At 39.6% G+C, this 18945-nt stretch overlaps 1 pseudogene; it reads right to left on the bottom strand.

Moving 5' to 3' along the window:
* Positions 1–267: 267 nt before the first annotated feature.
* Positions 268–18945, bottom strand: part of LOC110206768 (transcription factor IIIA pseudogene) — a 38907-nt pseudogene continuing 20229 nt past the window's right edge.

The raw sequence follows: 18945 nt of genomic DNA, 5'->3' as shown, positions 1-18945 counted from the left end.
ACCAGGTTTCCTTACTTCAAGTCAGGAGCAGAAGCTGAGAACCACAAGGTGGAGCATCAGCTTCTCCATAGAATCATTGCTGAACCCTCTTCCTCCTCTGACCAAGGCCTAAAGATGCCTGGCAACCACTTTAATCTTAGCCCTTCCTTGTTGTCCCTGGCTTGTCATCCTCTCTGTCCCTTTAAGAAACATAAGCCTTTTTTTTCGAGAAGGAACGTGATATTTTTAATTTAAAAAGCTATTTACATACATCTACATATGTAATATTTAGCCAATGGTCAGTGTTGCAACAGTTGAGAGCATGTTTTCTTCAAAACAGTCTGATGACTTGCCAATTTTTGGCAATGTTTCTTTAATTTTGGGAGGAATGTATCCACTGAGGCGAGAGGCCAGGCTCCATTTGCCCAGAAGTCGTTTCACTTTAATCTTCAATTTTTTCTGGTCAGGATTGTGTATAACAGCATGTCTGGTAAGACTTTGTTTCATAGCAAATGATTTTCTACAGTCACATATTCACAAGTAAATGGGTGCTGTTCCTCATGAAAGGAAAGAATATGGCTTTGAAGATTGAACACAGCTACGTACAATCTGCCACAGCCTTCTCTTGGGCGTCAGCACACCTCCCGTTCTGGAGTATGAATTTTCTTACGGTGCTTAAGGTAGTCTTAGCGTTTAAAGGTTTTCCCACATAGGTCACATGCTATCTCCTCTTTATGAGTTTCCTTCACGTGTTTCAGTAGCTCCGTCCACGTTTTTGCTACGAAAGAACCACCCTTTTGGCACATACAACCTTCATGTATCTTGTGTCTTGTTAGATGGCCAGGGGAAGAAAAGGGTTTTCCTCAGCCTCTGTTGTTACATTTGAATAGTGGTCCATCAGTATGTTGGCACTGATGGACTTTTAGCTGCTGATGTTTCTTAAAAGACTTGCTACAACCTTCAAAGTCATATGCCTATTGTTTTTGTTGATTTTCATGTTTGCGATCAATATGTTTCTTCAAGTTCGATTTTGTGTTGAATTTCTGACCATAACCAGTAGCAGTACAAACGAATAGCTTCTCTTTGGTATGTGTCAGCACATGGCGACTCAGATGGTGGTCTCTGATAAATGCTTTGCCCACAGCCTTCATAATCACAAACACATGGTCTCCCGCAACCCCCTCCTTCCCCACCCCCTTGCTTGCACAGGTGCGAGTCCAGCTTCCAGGCCTTGTTGTAGATAATGTTGCAATCAGGAAACGAGTAGAAGGGCTTCTTACAGACGATGGCCAGAGAAGACAGGGAGGCTGAGGCCAGCTGGGGTAGCCGGGGGCAGCTGGGGGCCTGCTGGCCTCTCCACTCCCTGCCATGCTTCACAGCAGACCTAAGCACTTCTCACCAGAGCGCAAGTCTGGATTTGCAAAACAAGCCCTATAAGCCTTCTCTTACTCAGAGTTAAAATAAACCCAATAAAGGCCTTTTAGCATGATTGACCTGTCTGACTTTTGTGGATGCTTGTAAGTCCTTCAAGTGGAGTGGTATAGGAAAACGTATGATGACTTATTTATCATTTATTAAACACCTCTAATGTTCAAGGCACCAGACTTGGTGCTGGGAATGCACAAATGAAAAACTATACAATCCCTTACTCTTAAGGAGTTTACAATCTAGTGATAGTGTTGAACTTCAGGTTGGTTTTAGTTGTACCTGAGACCTGGAAGTATAATTTACCAGAGAAAACAGTGGAGCAGTAGGGGCAGCTAGGTGGCAAAGTAAATAGAGCTCTGGCCTTGGAGTCGGGAGGACCTGAATTCAAATCCAGCCTCAGACACCTAACACTTATTAGCTGTGTGACCCTGGGCAAATCACTTAACCCCAGTCGCCTCATCTCCCCACCCCCACAAAAAAAAAAGTGAAGAAGTTGCCAAGACTCTTTAGAAAATTGTAGAATTATTGCATTTTAGTGCTAGAAGGGAATAATAATAATAATACTAAATAATAATACAATTTTCATAGTTATTACCACAAAAGTATTCATAACCTCGAAATTCATAATTCCATTTTAGAAGAAAAAGCTCTCAGAATATTAGAGACCTAGCAGAAGAAATCAAAGCTGTAGAGGAACAGGATGAAGGATATAACATTCCTATTGTCCTGTCTGCAACTGGGTGGCGCCAAAGATGCTTTCAGAGAGCCTATAGAACATGAGCTAACATCTCAATTATAAAAAGCAATCATTTTGCCAACTACATAGTAGTTCCCCCAAACATTAAACATAAGAGAAGACTAGGAGGATAGTAACTTGTCCCAGAAACAAATGGTTCAATCTGAACTTCATCAAATATACTGTAAGATGAGAATAATAAACAAACAAACAAATAATGATAATAGCATTCTTAGAATTGGCAGGAGTTATTTAATCTAATTTCTTACCTAGGTCAGGAATCCCTTCCAATTCCCCCAATGGGTTTATTCAATCTATGCTTGGACCCTTCTGGATAGTCTTTTCAGTGTTGGATAACCCTAACAATTAGAAAGTTCTTCCTGATAGTGAGCTGAAATATGCCTCCCTGTAACTTCTATCGACTGGTTCCTTGTTCTTTGTCTAGGTCATCAATTATCAAAGTGTGTTTCAGGGACTCATGGGGGTCCCTGAGATCCCTTTAGGGAATACTAGAGGTTAAAACTATTTTCACAGTAATACTAAGATAGTTTACTTTTTAATATGGTAAATATTGACAAATGTAATCCACATAAACAAAAGCTCTTTGGGGCTTTCAATAATTTTTAAGAACATAAATGGATCCTGAGCCCCAAATTTTTAAAAGTCCTGCTCTAGATCAATATAGAAGTAAATTTCCTCTTTCCACATGCTAGCACTTCAAAGATTTGAAGCCAGTTATATCATCTACTGAATCTCCCACTCCTCATATACTATGATATTTCTAGACCCTTTTCTATGCCCTGGACACATTCCCATTTGTCAAAGTCTCTCTGTCATATAGTTCCTTCTTGACCTTTTTGCTAAGATTGAACTGAACACCTTTCTAGATGTAGTCTGACATGTGCAAGATGTGTTTGGATTATTAAATTCTTTGATTAGGTCATTGTAAGTCTATTAATGCAGCCCAAGATTGTGTTAGATTTTTTAAAAGTAGTCAAATCATGCATCTTGACTCACATTGGATTTATCTTCAACTAAAGTCTGCCAAACCTGGTTTCTCCCATTCTTTACTTGGACAATTGAGTTTTTGAATATAAGTTTAGAACTTTATGTCACTGTAAAGTTTTATCTAGTTAGTTTTGTCTAGATAATTTTGTGTCTTGATTCTATTATATATTATGTTAGTTAAAGCTTCTAACTTTTATCATGTGAAGTTTTGATAAGAATGTTGTCATTGAAATAATTAATTAAAATGTTGGGTAGGACAAGAGTTATGGCATGCCTTTGGAAGCTTCCTTTCAGAAGGTGAATGTTGATAAGCACTTTTTGGATATGGCTGTTCAGTTATCTGTAAGTATGCTTAATTTTGTTACTGTTGAGCCCATGTATCTACACCTGGTCACTCAACGCAAAAATAATTTAATAAGTTCCTATCCCGGGCAAGTCACTTAACCCTATTTGCCTCAGTTTCTTCATCTGTAAAATGAACTGAAGAAGGAAATGGCAAACTATTCCATTATCTTTGCCCAGAAAACTCCAAATGGGGTCATGAAGAGTTGAACACAACAAAAATAACTGAACGACAACAACAAACTTTGTGTAAGGTACTCATGAGAAACTAAAATAGAGATACATAGAACTAATCACCTAACCTTGAGGATAGCCTAACCAACTCACTCTCATTTACTATCAAACAGTGGGGAGAAAAAAAGAAAGTGTCTTCAAACAAACCTCACTGGAAAGAATGGGAAAGCTGTTGCTTCTTTGGATGAGATAACAGCACGATGATGTCTGACTTTTTTTAAATTAAATACTCACCTACTCAAATGAATCTGTGATCTTTTTGATGAAGGTCCTCTCTCCAATAATGTAGACCAAACACCTTCTGTACCTGCTCATCTTGTGTGATTCTTATGAACATCGTATAAATTCACCATATGAGCTCCATTTAACCTACCAAATATCTTTTGACATTGCCGAGATACCACTGGAACATGCAGACTCTCCATTGCTTATCTTTTCACTCTTGCCATGGGACCAGTTCCTATTTTTTTTTCTGGTCAAACATCTTTCTGATACCATTCCTTATGTCATTTCTCCTATATATTTCTTCATTTGTAATATGTTGCAGCCTGATCATGCCCACCCCCACCTGCACCTTTCTATTGCCCTGAGAGTAATCCTCAACATGAATTTTTTTTTAAGAATAACTGGAAATTGCACAGATTGTGTGCAGAACAGAACTTACTCATTCTTACTAGCTACTTGGGTGATTCAGTGTTGAAGGGCTTGTGTTTTGAGCTGATGGAATCATCCCCTTAATTGTTCACTGAGCAGGTCCATAAAGAGCTTATGATTCAGTGGACCATTAAAAAGGGAATGACTTGGCCTCTGGATGTCCCTTCTTTCCTCTTCCCAACGGTAGATTGAATCTCTTTTTATGAGACATAGGGGAAGGCCAGATCACCCTATCTCCCAGTCTGACTGCCGAGGGGCTATGATCTGATAAAGTCCCTGTACTGTCTAGGCAAGCCTAATCCTAGGTTTGGGGCTACTTCTTTGTTTGTTCTCATGAAAATGTATGGGCTTGGAATCCATTTTGTGAGTTTAAGAGTTCAACTGTCTGGAGTCTTTTGGTTAGAGTTGAGTGGGGATAAGAGGAGGAGTCCCTGGGAATTATTCTAGTGCTCTTGGAGAAGATGACCATCAACCAGAGAATGAGCCCGATGCCTTCCCTCATCTGCCAGCAGGTGTGGACTTTGTAGGGAAGTGTAGAGTTGTAGAAGAATGTAAAATATATAATTAGCAGCACTATAATCAGTTTCAAGTTTAGGCAATTTTAAGCATCAACCTCTTATTTATGAGGTATCTAGGTGTCACAGTGGATAGAAGGCTGAGTCTGGAGACAGAAAGATCTGAATTCAAAACCAACCTCAGACACTTACTAGTTGTGTGATTGTGGGTAGGTCACTTAATTTCTGTTTGCCTCAGTTTCCTCGAATGTAAAATAGGAATAATAATAGTGCCAACCTCCCAGAGTTGCTTTGAGGATAAAATGAGATATTGTTTGTAAAGAGCTTAGCACAGTGTCTGGCATATAGTGGGTGCTTAATAAATGCTTGTTCCCCTTCTTCCCCTTTCCATTGCATGGTTTATAACTGTAGTTAGTAATGCTATTTGTCTTTTTAAAATGTATACTTATGATTATTTTGCATTTAGCATTTGCTTGTGTGTGTGTGTGTGTGTGTATGTGTATGTATGTGCAGGAAACACATACCTATCTCATACTAGATTTTAACTGTACAGTAGGAGCCTTTCTACTCCCACTTTGTAGAGAATCTTGATCTGAGTCAAAACCTAAGCCTTAAGCAATTTTATTTGAGGATGGATACCAGAGTTAGTGGAGACAGGCAGGGCATAATGATCTAAATGTTATGAGAAAAGGGAACCTAAGTCTTTTCAAAGGTTAGGCTCCCTCAGGACTTAACACAATCAGACTACATATGTGGATGCAAAACACAAGAGCCTCTTAGTGGAGAAAAGATAAGGGCCAGTACCTCAGCACCTCAGTGGTCCTCATTGTTATAGGAAATAATGGTGTTCCGTCACTCACAGTCATATATCATCACTAGAAGAATATTGGTGCTAAAGAAATGGGCTTTTTTATTTTTTGGCTAGGCAATGGGGTTAAGTGACTTGCCCAGGGTCATACAGCTAGTAAGTGTTATGTGTTTGAGACTGGATTTGAACTCAGGTCCTCCTGAATCCAGGGCCAGTGCTGTATCCACTGTGCCACCTAGCTGCCCCCGAGATGGGCTTTTTCTTCAGGGTGAAGCTTGTGGTGGGGGGATCATTAAAATAACTTTGCAACTCATAGGACTTGTCTATTTGTACATATACATTGTATAGACCTTGAAAATGGACAATAGGCCTAAAATTGAGCAAGAGGAAGACAGCAAGCTGTGTTGTCTTTTATTAAACATCAGAGGTAAATAATTCATGCCTGAGACAGAAACATAGATTGGCAGTTATTGATATGACCACTGTTAAAAACTCTAATATTCAATGAACCACACTTGGAGACTCTTCTTTCCCTATGTTGAGCCATCCAGGATCTTCTCAGTCACTTTTTTAAAAAAAGGCAATTGGGGTTAAGTGACTTGCCCAGGATCACACAGCTAGTAAGTGTCAAGTGTTTGGTCTGAGGTCGGATTTGAACTCAGCTCCTCCTGACTTCAGGGCCGGTGCTCCACTGCGCCACCTAACTGCCCTGTTCTCAGTCACTTTTTTGAAGACCTCTAGCAAAGGATGAATGAATTCCCAGATGATGGTTGGTCAATGTTTCTAAGTTAACGTTTAATTTTACATTCAGCCAGAGAGAGTCACTTTGTAATTTTTTCTCCATAGAAGGATGAATTTCACGTTCAGGACTAAAAATATGTGGGGCCTATTTCCCCCCCCCCAAAACATCAGTATCCATGGAAAAACTGTACTATTGCAAATCAGATAGAATCAAGTATCACTCCTTTGCCCACTGTGTTGTCTTTATCTCTCCTCTTCTTTCATGGAAACCAGCATTTGTTTTCAAATCTGACCTAGTAACAGTTTATTATAGAAAGGAAAAAAAAAGTGGCTTCCTTGTAAAATGCTTACTCTTAAGAGAAACTTTTTGTTTAACTCTTTAAGAAACAGAAGCCTTTTGGTGCCTCAGTGCAGTTCCTTTCTACGATTTTATCTTTTCTTTTAGGAGTTTAAGAACAGGGGGTATGCTGATAACTGTTTAACAACTGGTTCTTTTTTTTGAGGGGGGAATGTATGCTTGACAAACTTCTAAGTTTAACCTGCATTATTAACACTTTCCCCATTGCTTTCTTAAGTCTAGAAATCAACAGAATGATAAATCATTCCCTGACTCACACCTTTGATAATTTCCAAGCTATAAATGTCCACACTGAAAATTTAACATTTGGCTCAATCTAGTACCAACTGGTTCTGGCACCCCTTTGAAAATGGCACTATGGAATGTAAGTTACTACCAAAAACACAAGGGTTGGAAATCAACTGGATTCAAGATTCAACACAACAATTCCTTTGGGATGAGAATAATCACTCGGCCAGAAAGAATAGGATTATAGAGTTAAAGGTAAAGGTTATCTGGTCAAGTCTCTTCATTTTACAGACGAAGAAACTGAGGCCTAGAAGCTTTGGTCATAAAAGTAGTAAGAGACAGAATCCAAATTTGAATCCAGGTCCTTTGATATTCTTTCCATTCTTCCACCCTGCCTCCCCAGCTTATATTTATGTAACACTTTTAGATTTAGCTTAAAAAGTCCTTTTGCATTTGTTCTCATTTGATCCCCATAACCTGTTTTAAAGTTGTAGATACTAAATTCAGAGAAGCTATGTCTTACCAATGGTCACAGTGAATAGTAAGTAAGTGTCAAAGCTGGGTCCAGTCTTCCACTCTAAGTCCAATGCTCTTTTCATTATACAGCATTACCTTTCTGAGTGTCAGTTTTCTCTTCTGTAAAATGGGAGTAATACCCATACAGGACTATTGTGATGATAGCACTTTTGAAACGTTTGAGCACTATATAAGTGTGAATTCTTCTAATTATCTTGTACTGCCATAGGAAGGCAAGCCTATGATTTCTTCTTTACTAATTCATTTGTGCACATCTTAATGCTTTTCTTTTGCATTTGTGGCGTGTTCTCATGTCACAGCATCCCCTCTGATGTTAGCAAGAAGGAGAGTAGAGGGAGAATTTTTCTATCTTTCTCTTTTCCTATTCTTTTCCTTGTCCTTTTCCTGGTAAACCATCAGATTCTTGACTATGTGCTTCTCTCTCCATACTAATAAAAAGAGAGAGATAACTATATATAATGTATTCATACATATATTCATACACATATCCACATATCTGTACATATATATATGTATGTGTGTGTATATATGTATATATCCTGCCTATACCTATTTTTAAAAAGTAGGTAGGAAGAAGACCTTGAGACAACAAACCACAGAGCTTGTAGCTGTTTATGTCATGGGCAGGGTTGGTATTTGGTAGTATCCAACTGTAGTCATCTTCATTTCTCCTGACTGGACACACTGGCACTGAATCTACATTTTTCACATATGTTGAATTCTTGCTGTGTCTCAGGGCTAAGCAGTGTACATTAACAACTGTTAGCAGCCAAGGACTCTCATGGATAAGTAGTGCACATTAACAACTCTTGTAGCGTGAAAGCAAAATGAGGTCAGACATCTGGGTCTTCTCATTTAAGCAAATGTGTTTGTACAAGTGATACAAAATATTTCTTTTGTAAAATTGGTCAAAAACTTCTTATTTTGTGTCTCCGTATCAATGTGTTGGTTGGAAGCCGGTTGGTAGAAGGAAAACCAATAGGATAATAAAGCTGAATAGAGTCTCCATTTCAAGAACCAATAGCTAAGTTATCCCTTTATCCTGGTGTTCCCTCCCTGCCATCCATTAAGTTGCTATCATCAATGGAAGGTCCAGTTCCAGTTTCCGCTGTTAGTTTTATCAGTGGCTACAGGAGTCCTGTGTTCATATCTTTCTGGCCACATGGTTCTATGGAATTGCTCTTGTTTCTGTATGCTTTTTTATGGGTAACTTTATCTCATTAAATATGGAGGCAAATTATGAGCAGCACGGTGGTATAGTGGATAGCATGTTGAACTTGTAACCAGGAAGGCCCTTGGTTCAAATTTTGGATATTATATATATTAGTTATATGATCATGGGCAAGTACTTTAACCTCTATGAGCCTCAAGTTTTTCATTTGTAAAATGAGGCTAATAATACCTGTGTAACACCTCCTTTAAAGAATTTCCCCTCCCAACTTGTACTCACTTGGATGGATTGGGTCCTCAGAGGAAAGCTTTAGTTTGAGGTACCTGGTGGGTAACTACTTCTAAAACTATAGCTCATGAATATTCACTGGTATAGTTCCCTTGAACACTTAGCCAGTAGACACAGTTAACTCTTAGCAAAAGCATTTATTAAAATTACATAATAGGAAGAGTAACTACAAAACAGCTCCCATATATCTGGGGAATAGTCTGCCACAAATACATATAATATCCATGAAAAGAATGAGCACTTAGAGTACAATGGTGGGGAAGCATGCATGTAGGGAACACTTGTCTCGACAACTCACAACACCAATCAATTAATCTATCAATAAACATTTATTACATACCTACTGTGTGCCAGACACTGTTCGAAGCTCTGTGGATACAAAAAGATGCCAAAGACAATCTCTGCCCTCAAGGGACTTACAATAATATAATAGGGGAGACAACATGCAAACAAATACATACAAAGCAAGCTATGTACAAGATAAACAGAAAATAATTAGCAAGGAAGGCAGTAGAATTCAGAGGGATTGGAGAAGGCTTGTTATAAAAGATTTGATTTTAGTTGGGATTCAAAGGAAGTCAGAAAAGGCAGTAGGCTGAGATGAGAAGGGAGAGCATTTCAGGCATAGAGGACAGCCACAGAAAAGGCCTGGGGCTGAAAGATGGAGTGTCTTATTTGTAGAACAGCCAGAAGACCAGTGTCACTGTAGCGAAGAGTGGCAGGGAGTAACGTGTGAGAAGACTGGAAAGGTAGGACAGGGCTCAGTCATGAAAGGCTTTAAATGTCAAATGGATCCTGGAGGCATTAGGGGGCCGCTGGGGGATCAGGAAGTCCTTCTTCTCCTTTGTGGTCCTCTCTGTGGCCCGACTCTCAAATTGCTTGTACTAATTCTCTTTTGAGTCGATAACTCTTCTACTTGAAAGGGTCATGCTCTTTGAAGCCACTTCATTCTTTGGGTGATGGTTTCTCTATAGCCTTGTCCAGATGAAGTGGGTTACAATCACTATACAATCTTTATTCCTTTATTATGAAACCACATATCATATTGGATTCTGTAAAGCTTTTAAAAAAGAAAATTTATGTAGAAGACATAGCAGGAACAGAAGTTACAAATAGCCCGCCCCCAAAAAAAAACTGGGGTGGAACAAACTCTCCCTTATACCACCTTGGGTTCTGCTGAGAGTGGGCTCAAATTTAAAGCTATTTCTACATAGGATCATCCCACCAAGTTCACTTTCAAATGTGGCATAGCCGTGAATGAATGAGTCCATATTTCTTTTACCATTGGGCTGGGTCAAGCTGGTCTTTCTTCAGCTGTTGCCTCACATGATCAGCCTTTCATAGATACTGGCATAGACTCTAGACGCTAGACTTCTGGTGGCTTGCTCTCCTGACCCTTTGAAGCTCACAGGATTGTAGCCATCTCCAATTCTCCTTTGTCTAAAAGCAGGAAAAAATAGGCACGACAGCAAGACAAGAAATAGCAGGGCCAGGCATGCGCAGTTTCACGCCAGCTCCAGGTAAAAGAGTGAATAAGGCCTCTCCCCAACTTGGAAGCCCATAGCAGCTCATTCTCCTTCTTGATGCCAGCCAGGAAAGAAAGAGCTAGATGAAGAGCTACAGTGTTGGATATCAAGCATTCTTTTAATGAACAGTCCATTTTTCAAGTCTGGCCTTGTGTATAGGGCATAGGTTTTCAGTAGGGTTCAAATTAGGGTAGTCTCAGGCTGTTGAAGCATGTTTATCACCATCTAAGATAAATTTCTTAATTTTTCATAGTATGCAGCACAATGACAAGTTGCCTTGTAGTATTCTATCTATATTTGGGAATTTCTTTAATTCTGGAATAATCCTTTTTCTAAGCATACTAATATATTTTTCAATTCATTATTCCCAGTACGACTAGGATTTCCAGGCCCACTGGCAGTAAAAAATTCTCTGAACATTTTATTGGTCAGATGTTCTGCAGTCTGGTGAAGATGACCAAATCCAAGATGCTGGACTTCTTTTGGCAATGAGTTTTCATATTGAAAAGAAATGTTTCCTTGTAAAAATTAAAATTTTCTACTCTTCAGTATACCAGTCTATGTATATTTTTGCCCAGGACGAACAAGACAAACAATTTGTATTTCTTCAAAGAAACAGATTTCTTTTTTACTGTTCTCACTATTCTTCCAACCTCAAGTGTCCTATTTTGCATTATATTGCATCCTTCGAGCTTCTAGGTGCTTCTGAAGGTCTATGCTTGTTTTCTGAGGATTAATTAGGCTGCAATAATAGTTTTCCAGTTCTTGACATTGTCTTCTGATTCTGATTGTTTTCCTTTGTGCTTCAGTGTGACTGATCCTGTTTTGTCATGGGCTTCAATGATCCTTAAACTCCTCGATTTCCCCACAGCAATAGCCGAGACAATATTTCTAATACTCATTGACGTGTATTCTTTAAGAGCTACAATTTTTGCCCATTTCCTCATAGTAAATACCCATTTAAAAATTACAGAATTAAAAAAAAACAACAGAAGAGAGAAATGAAATGTGAATGACATAAAATCTAGCACTCAAATGACAGAGAACTATAGCAAGTTTGGGAAGCCAACACAACAGTTTCCTGTGTTCAAAGTCAGATGTCCTGAACCAGCTTAGTCTTAGTAGAGTCACGTATGCCTGACTATTGCTATCACGCAAGGAAATTGTAACAAAATGATGTTTTGCTCCAAGTAATTCTATTTTTGCATACAGGTGCAAAGTGTTTGGCTGATTCTCTCAGCCAATTACTGGTGGTTTTCTGGATGCTGTTAGCTGTCTTCATAAAATGGCAAAGACCCTGTAATTCTCTCATTAATACCTTGTTCTCTGGCTGTGGAAAAGCTCCTTAACAACAGTTCCTTGGCACATACCTATCACAGCCATTTCAGGTTATGAAGTTCAGGTAAGAATATATGTCAAGTGTTTCACAAACTTTGAAGTGCTATATAAATGCCATTTATCATTATTGTCCTCCATGTGCCATCCTATGACCCAAATGCCATGGGTTAGGCTTGGCCAGAATCATCAGAGATGGCCCTTTCTTGTGTTCTATATATGTCTTCAAAGCTAACACAGCAAGTAATCAGATCCAGGGCAGTGCATTCTGATGACCAAAGAAATAACATTTATTAGTGACAAAAAAAAAATGAAAATTGTTCTTTTAAAATAGACTTCTTATTGCCTCTACAATAAAATGAAAACTCTACTTAGCTTTTAAGCCCTTCAAAATCTGGCCCCAATCTCTACCCAATCTCATTAGTATCTCCCCTTCTCTAGCTCTATGATTCAGCCAAGCTGGCCTTCTCTTTGTTCCTCACCCAAAATACTGAGTTCCCTGACTCTGTCTATGTCTTTGCACCAGCTATCCCACATGACTGGGATGCACTCCTTCTTCACCTCACAGAACCGCCCTCTTCTTTTAGGATACAAGTCAAGCATCATCTTCTACATGGAGTCTTTAGTGCCCTCCCCTAAAACTCTCATTCTTGCTTGCTTTAGCCATTTGGCATTTATTTTTCATTATATTTATTATGCATCTATTTGTATGTGTCCTTGCTGACTCCCATGTCAGAATGTCATTTCCTTGCAAGTAGGAATTGTTTCATTCTTTTTATTTGTATCCTCAGTGCTGGCACATAGTAGGTACTTAAGAAATGCTTTCTGATCAACCCAATGAATCTTAAACAGTGCTGGGGAAATTGAGAAAGTGTTAGACTGGTTTTTCGAAATACCCATACATCTCTACTTACAAAGATAAGGGGGCCATAGATCTAGCTGCTATCGATCTTGCTACAGGGAAGACCTTCATTGATTAACCAACATTTAGAATTTTAGGAAATTATGTCATAAAATGGAAAACATAAGAGAGTGAAAAGAAGGTGGGACTTAAACTGATGTGTGCAAAAGTATGTTAAAGGAAAAGGGAAATACAGGAAAATTGAATAGAATGAATGGAAATTACACCATGCCCAGGTTGAAAGAAAAATTGGAAGACACTATAAAATTTCTATTGGGAGCTTAGAAACTCCCAAATATCTAGAATGGTAAAGATGAGTTAGCCTTTCTTTTGAGTGAGGATGTTGCTTATTATTTCAGGGCCAACAAGACATAAAGGCTATGTGGCTGGGGATACTAGGGTGTTTCTTTGTCCTCTGTGGGAGGCAGTGGACAAAACCAGTGAGAGTAGCCTAGAGAAATAGCAGCTCTTCCTATTGGCTCCCTTTTACGGCTTGCAAGAGTTTCAAGTTCCAATTTTCTTAGGGTTAGGGAGCTAAGCATGCTTCTGTTCCACATACCCTGTTCTCCCCAATTTCTCTCTCTCTCTCTCTCTCTCTCTCTCTCTCTCTCTCTCTCTCTCTCTCTCTCTCTCTCTCTCTCTCTCCTCTTCTCCCTTTGTCCCTCCCTCCTACTGGGGATCAAACCCTGGTATCATTGGGATGGTATTATTATAACATCAAAAGGATCAGTAGCTCCCCTGCCTAAGTAATGACTGCTTTGTTCATGTGGCCATTTGGAAAATTTTTTTCTAGGTTCCTATCTGAAAATGATGGAAAAAACTCAATATCATCGGTTTCATTTACTTGGGAACCTGCTTGGTCTCCTCCATACTAGCTAAGAAAAACCCATCAATCTCATGGTGATTTTTTTTGGAGCTCAATCAATTTAGCCATGGTCTTACTTGTAAAAACTGGTATCAAGGTAAGGGTAGGGCAGAGTCTGGGACTCAGAGTCAGGCTATTGACGCTTTGGCTGATTGACTAATAAAGGGATTATTTCAATCTGGCTGAATCCTATTTAGCTATCACAAGCACTAGCAAGCCATCTGATATGAAGAGCCTTGGGAGAAAATGAAAAGGACCTACTGGTAGTTATGAAAATCACAGTGAATAGAGCTCAGCTGGTGGCTGTATTGTACTTGGGATGTTCTGGGATTAAATCTCCTACTTTGTTGAAGTCCAGGCCTTTTGTGGGATGGATATGAAAGATGGAGGAGCAATTGAGAGGAAAGTGGGAGAGAGAGAGAGAGAGAGAGAGAGAGAGAGAGAGAGAGAGAGAGAGAGAGAGAGAGAGAGAGAGAGAGAGGGGGGGGGGTTTGATCTAGCAGGGTTCAGCTGTCGAAGAAAAAAATAGAAAATTGGGTTGTCTTCATCACTTTTCAGCTTCCTATGGTCAGTTCCCATCTCCCAATCCCACCTGAGGCTGGCCATTCTCCCTTATTCCTTGTTGATACTCTGCTTCCTCCTCTTGCTTCCACCCCTCAAAGAAGTTTATGTGTACATATCTCATTCCCTCTGAGACAGGCTTCAAGTCACTAATCTGTTGCTGTGTTCAATATTGTCCTGGTACTGCTCACTTCATTCAGCATCAGTTCATGTAAGTCTTTCCAGGTTTTATTGAAGTCTGCCTGCTCATCATTTCTTATGGAATAATAGTATTCCATCACATTTATGTACCACAACTTGTTCAGCCATTCCCTGATTCATGGGTATCCCTTCACTTTCCGATTCTTGGCCACCACAAAAAGAGCTGCTATAAATATTTTTGTACATGTGGTTCCTTTTCCCTTTTTTATGATTTCTTTGGAATACAGATGTAGTAGAGATGTTGCTGGGTCAAAGAGTATGCACAGTTTGGTTGCCCTTTGGGCATAGTTAGAACACACTTCTGACCATGTCACTCTCCTATTTAATAAACTCCTTAGTGCCTTTATGATAAAATACACATTCTTCTGTTTGGCATTTGAATCCATTTCCAGTCTGGTTCCATGCTACCTTTTCAGGCTGAACGCACATTATTTCCAGACTAACTAGCCTACTTGGTGCTCCCCATTTACCATACTCCACGTTTTCATATCAGTTGAACCCCATGACCATAATGCTTTTCCTCCTCATCTCTGCCTCCTGGAAAACTCAGCTCCCTTCAAGTCTCATTTCCAGTTCAACTTCCTTCAAGAAGCCTTTGCCAGTACCCCTAGTTGAGGTCTTCTGGGGCCAGCTACAAAACTTGCCCCCACAAAATGATCAAAATGATTTCAAATTTATTGTGCATATATCCTATATTTAACTATATGAGGGTGTTTAGTGCCCCACAAAATTATCAAAATGACTTTGAATTTGTTTTGGGTATTTCCTTTACTTAACTATGTGAGATTGTTTTGTACCCTTCAGTAGAAGGTAAGCTCCTGGAGAGCAAGGACTAATTCAATTTTTTTTTGTACCTTCTTTGCCTCAAACAGCACCTGACACAGACTAGGTGCTTACTAAATGTTTAGTGATTGATGCAAGGTAGAGGTCAGGCCTAAAAGATCGAGATCCCTTGGGCCGAATCTGCAGGACTCAGAATCACTGCTCATATCCATCCTTTGGTGTATGCCGTGGGTTTAATACAGAGTAACACAAGGTCTGACTGTCGACCACACACACTGCAAACATTTAGAGAGAACGGACTGGTCATCTGATCTCTTTACTCTTTCTCCCAGCTGTAAAGCAGGCAAGGCCCCACAAAACAAGGAAGAGAAGCATGAAGGATGGCCCAGACCAGCATGGCTGAGCCTTACCTGGCTGTGTCCTCTAATGCTCCCCTGAACACCTGAACACCATGAACCCCACAAAAGATATACCCCTTTGAGTGTTGTACAAGTAGTAGAGTGAACTTAGCTTAAATACCTCCTCTACCCTGTATCAGGCCAAGGGGAAGCCTCAGAAACCCATCCCTAGCACATATCCAGAAGCAGCTAAGTAGAGCAGCGGCTAGAATGTTTGACTTGAAGTCTGGAAGACCTGAACTCAGCCTCAGTTTCCTCATCTGTAAAATGGGGATAAAAATAGCACCTACAGGAGTCTTAGGAGCAAAAGAAATAATATCACCTTAAAATGCCACCTAAGTGCTAGCTTTATTCTTCCACCCCCAGGCCTTTTGTGAATAGCTTGTGATATTCTTCTGTAACCCTTCTCCAGAGATGGTCTGAGGACTATTCTGTGATATAAATTGGAATCTCTCTGGCTAGAGAATGAGAGGGTCATAGCTGGGGATTTTATACACAAGGAGATGCCAGCAATATTTTTGAGACTTGGGGATACCAAATGCATGTTGAGCTGAGAGGCTAGAGGCAGAAATGGTAGTCTGGATCAGAAGCAGTATCCCTGCCAGGATAAAAATAAGATCATGATGTAGGGCTCAAGTTTAAGATAACAGGAGTTGAAGTTTAGCAGAATTAATTGCCTCAGTTGGCCACACTCAGCTTTCTTTAGGCATTTGTATTTTTTTAATGCTTGGTTGTGTGAAGTTAGCACAGAGTGGGCTGTCATTTCCTCAAAGTCAGAATGTAAGAGCTGGCAGGTTCTACTAAGGCTGCAACCATGGTGTTGGTGATAAATTATATCTGATACCCAAGGACCAGCCTAGGTAACTGTGAGAGGCCTATTAGCAGTGGACCAATACTTAGCTCATGGATTCTGTGATCATGACTATTATTGAAAAAAAAAGACAGATATAAAATGGCCCTCAGTTCTTGAAGGCCCCTTCTACTTCTATTATACAAAATAGTGGTGGCCATTATACGTAATAGTGATGGTAGAGTCTTGGAAATGAGAGTGGAGCATCCTTCTATCGATCCATCTGTTAACATTAATTTATCCGTTGTTATTCTAAATATAAGGTCTGTGTTCAATGATCAAGAAGCCAACATATTTACTGTATCATAAACGCTAGCATTTTTACTATAAATAGAGGCAGAAGGAAAAAAAGAAAGTTGCTACTGTGGGGAAGGATAGCTATGCAAATTCTTGGAAGAGCAAATTGAGGGCTGGATGGAGTTTAGCACTTTATGCCTTTCACGGTTCTGCCTCTAGTCTACGTTTCTAGGCTTAATGTGCATTACTCATTTCATGGACTCCCTGTTCTTATCAGAGTGTTTACTTGCTGTTCTCTGTACACAAGACTGCACTTCTTATCTCATCGTCTTTGAACACGTTGTTCTCCAGGCTTAGAACATGCGCCTTCCTCACCTCCGCTTTGGAAAACCTTGAGCTGACTTTCAAGTACTATGGCTTACAAGAGGACTATCCTGATCCCCAGAGTTGCTCATGCTTTCCTCTCTGCCTCTGAAATTACTTTGTATTTACATGCTACATATATTATATTTACTCGTTTGTATGTATGTGGGTTCCCCCATAGAGTGTTAGCTCCTCAAGTATATTCCTATGCGATTATATTGCTTGATTTTGGTAATCTCACTGCTAAAGCGAAGGTGGAATACAGGGGGTAGAGATCTGGCCTCAGAGTCAGAGGTCCCTATACTAAGATAATAAGCCATGACCAAAAAAGAGCATATGTTTGAGGAAGAAGAAGGGACAGAGAAAGAAGAAGGGGGAGAAGGGAGAAGGTGAGAGGGAAGAGGAAGAGGAGAGAGAGACACAGACAGACAGACAGACAGAGACAGAGAGAGGAGAGAGAAAGAGAAGGGGAGAGAGAAGGGGATGAGAAAAGGAGGGAGAGAGATAGAGACAGAGACAGATAGAGAGACAGAGAGACAGACAGAAAGAGAGGGAGAGAGAGAGAGAAGGAGAGAGAGAGGTGAAATAAAAGAGTATTTAGAAAATTGATCAAGTAGGAATCAAGAATTCTAATTTATACTCCTTTCTCCCAAATGACTCATGGGATAAGATGTTGTACTCTTTTTATGCACTTACATTCTAATTTGTATTCCATTTATCTATATAGACATCAAATCACTTATTTATGGCACTTATTTTATGGCACTCTTACTTCATTTTTAGAAGCAGCTGATGGCTCAACAGATAGAAAGCTGGGCCTGGAGTCAGGAAGACCTGAGTTCAAATGCAGCCTCAGACCTTACTAGATATGTGACCCTGAGCAAATCACTTAATTGCTGGTTGCCTCAGTTTCCTCAGCTGTAAATGAGCATAATAATAGCATCTAACTTCTAAGTGTTGTTGTGAGAAGCAAATGAAATTATATTTGTAAAAGTGCTTGGCACATAGTAGATGCTATATAAATGTTTATTCCCTTTATTAGACTGTAATGAGAGTGTGGGGCCATCCATGTCTTTCTATTTCCTTCAATACTTAGCACAATGAACATACATAGAAGGATCTTTAATGCTGTTCATCCTTCATTCTCGAAGAGGATCAATGACATCAAGAGGGTGATGTCTTGATTTGCAAGTGAATTGGATTTAAGTGGGGCAGGGCTGGGCAAAGTCATCAGCCTCACTCTCTCTTCCAGAGTCATTGGGAGTCCAGCGGCAACACCATAAGTCAAGACAACTGGCGATGGCCCAGCAGGATCTTTAATAAATGCTTCTTGAAGGAAGCAATGACTAGTGGTCAGTTATTTTACTTTTCCCTCTTTGTTTTTTGCTTATAAAACTGTAATATGTCTGGGAAATTCAGAGTAAAAGGAATCTTTTAGTCATTTTTAAGGATTCTCTGCTGTTAGTGTCATGGGAAAACTGAATGGGGTGAATTCTCCTTTGTGCTTTATATTATAATTTAACATGCTGTACAGTGGGGACTGTCAAGCAACAGATGTTAAATATTCTTGTCACCCACTTGGGAATCATTGTTAGTGACTGCTGACAAATTTTGCCATTTTTCAGAAGGGTGCCAAGTACCAGCTGGAAGAGGGTGAAGTGATAGACGTAAAGTAGCAAATGAAAAATCAGGAAAATTAACTTCTTAGGTAAACAGAGGAATAGAGAAGAGATAGTAATCCTTTCAGTCTCTTATACTTTGAAAGTCTGAGCTGCAATTTTTTAGTATGGGCTTTCTGATTATACTATAAATGCAATTTCTATTGCTAGTAAATGGGTTTTTATCCACAAGGAATAAATTTGTTGGAATTGTAATATTTGGGTTAAGGCCTTCAAGGT

Source organism: Phascolarctos cinereus, unplaced genomic scaffold (genome assembly GCF_003287225.1).
Source record: "Phascolarctos cinereus isolate Bilbo 61053 unplaced genomic scaffold, phaCin_HiC Scaffold_5;HRSCAF=322, whole genome shotgun sequence".
Classification (NCBI taxonomy): Eukaryota; Metazoa; Chordata; class Mammalia; order Diprotodontia; family Phascolarctidae; genus Phascolarctos; species Phascolarctos cinereus.
The sequence above is the reverse complement of the archived record's forward strand: the minus strand, read 5'-3'. Positions and strand labels throughout refer to the sequence as shown.